The sequence below is a fragment of the Montipora capricornis genome, chromosome 7 (genome assembly GCF_036669925.1).
Source record: "Montipora capricornis isolate CH-2021 chromosome 7, ASM3666992v2, whole genome shotgun sequence".
NCBI classification, from domain to species: Eukaryota; Metazoa; Cnidaria; class Anthozoa; order Scleractinia; family Acroporidae; genus Montipora; species Montipora capricornis.
In genome coordinates this window covers 33,875,692-33,878,191 of record NC_090889.1, presented here as the reverse complement: position 1 = coordinate 33,878,191, position 2,500 = coordinate 33,875,692, and positions in this window count along the sequence as shown.

Genomic DNA, 2,500 nt, shown 5'->3' with positions numbered 1-2,500 from the left:
TATCAAGTAAATTTCCTATTTGTGGAGTTTTGTCAAATTTAAGCGCCGCTTTTGCCTTAACTGGCTAATTTAAGCAATTTTCTCGTGATTTAAGACACCCGAAAAACAGATGGATTGCAAAACAGGCCAACTAATGTTTATTATAAAACTCTATTACTTACTGTACAGAGAAGGCACGAAACGAGTGTAAATTTTCCAAGGTATTGTACGGTTAGTTATTGTACACTTGGCTATTGCACAGTAGAGAACCGGTTTGACTAGTTTAGGAGGTGAAATTTGCCCCGCCCTTGTTACGCACAAATCTGTCACACGTTGTCGGTTGTTTCCAACTTTTAGTGCCAAGGATTTGGTGTGTAGTATCGCTAAGCATTTCTCCTCGCACAACTCGTAAAAATATAAACCGATACTGCACACCAGAGCACCCAAGAAGATTTATTTACTTCCCTACCACCAAACATATTTTCTTTTCATTATTAATTAACTCTTTCAGAGCTGTAACATTAAAAGACTGCACCGGGTCAATCCACTGACCTGCTTCCCAGGACTTCCCTGGACCATTTGGCTTTGGCCCACAAGTTCCTGGGAACGGAGTGAAGGCTCAATATAGAAATGGAGAATTTTCTCTTTCAATCAGGAATCTGTTGGCACAGGAGCTCCTCAAGTGGACCCTCTATCTCCACAAATTCCTTGCGTCAGTCCTTTCCCGAGTTCTTTCACATCGGCACCAGTTCTTTCACATCGGCACCCTTAATCCTCACGGTATTAACGAACGCTTTTCATTTAACTAATATATTCCTATTGTTCACGTTGCCATGTTACCACCATAGCGTAGCTCCTACTCTACTATAAAATCTACACGTAACCCATAATCCCTCGATTCGCTCTGACGAAGGGCTAACGCTCGAAACGTCAGCCTTTAGAATCTCTGTACGGTGGCCAATTTACATTATCAACTCCGTTGATAAAACCAAATTTTTGTATACTACTTCCCCACCGACGCAGCACCACAGTTTCTTTAGAAACTACCCCTTCTTTCCCGAGTATATTTGTTTTTAGTAGCAGATTTTTGCGAGAAAGGTTTCATATTTCCCTTGGCACTGGGATGGCTGTGTTTTGATCAATGGCTTTTACAACAGTGGGTGTGCTGAATCTCCCAAGGGAGTCGTTCGATAAATAAATCTACTCGGGAAAGGGTTGACTCCTACGTCAAAAGTATGGGAGATAGAGGCTTCCCTTGATGAACTCTTTGTTGGGACTAGTGCTCAGATGGTTAGAGCGCCACTCGCAATCCAAACTTAGTATGTATCGCCTCATCATTTGTCTTTACTGATCCGTGTTTTCTCCTGCTCCGAATATTTTAGTGTTTTGGTTGAAAAGTTGTTTCTTCTGCACTTTAAGCTTGCATTTAAAACGAGAAAGGTATTTTAGTAACACAAAAGCGATATAAAAAGCACCCTGAAGCTCCAATGACATTAATCAAACGCACCGTTGTATTGACGGATTGTCTCTTTCCAGGACTCCTCATTTGCTTAGAGCACCCCGCCCAATCCAAACTTGGCGGGTATCAAATCAGACTCGATTTCTGACTGATGTAGACTTTTATGATTTTTTCCCGCTACGTATTGTTTTTGTATGGCAGGATTGTATTGATATCAAATCTTCGATTGTCCTGGATGGTGCTGTGCTTTGTTTTTTGCAGCGAAATGTTTTTCACTTCAGTATGAAAACGAGTGATAAAAAAGAAGAACGAGGTTTCGACCGTTCAACGGTCATTTTCAAGTTCAAGTTCATGGCTAAAACTTAGTATGCGTTGCGGACCTATATTGTAGGAAGACATCCGCAGTTGTGTTATAAAAATGAAGCACATGGCGTGTTGATTGAGTCTTGGTTATATCCGTGTTGTTAATGCTATTTCATTGCGGTTAGATCCGAAATAGTCTACATTCTGATGACGAGGACGGTCGTTAGTGTATCTTCTTGACGATCTCGAGCATATTTTTGAGAGATGTGGTTGGATTAGCGCCTTTTGATTGTTCCGATACTGCTGGCGTTTCTGCACGATGGCCTCGAACTTTTGAGCTATTTGCAGATGGAAAAGGAGTCGAACATGCTGACCAAAAGAAAGCTTTAATGTTGCATACCGCTGGATTAAGTGTTCAGGACATTTTCTTCACACTGGATGAAGGAACAGACGAAAGTAATCATCTGAAAGCGAAGGATGCGTTGAATAAATATTTCAAGCCCCAAGCAAATATTCCGTGCGAAAGCCTTTGTTTTCGCGAGATGAGTCAACTTCCAAGAGAAACTGGGGAACAGTTCGTGACGCGCTTGAGGCAGAAAGCCCAATCTTGTGAATTTGGAGATGCTGCTACTGTGGGTGAGCAAATTCGCGACAACGTGATCAGCAAGTGTTCGTCACACAACATTCGCCGCAAGCTTCTTGAGAAAGGGAAAATTCTGACTCTTTAGCAACTGAGAGAAATCGCTCGCGTTATGGGAG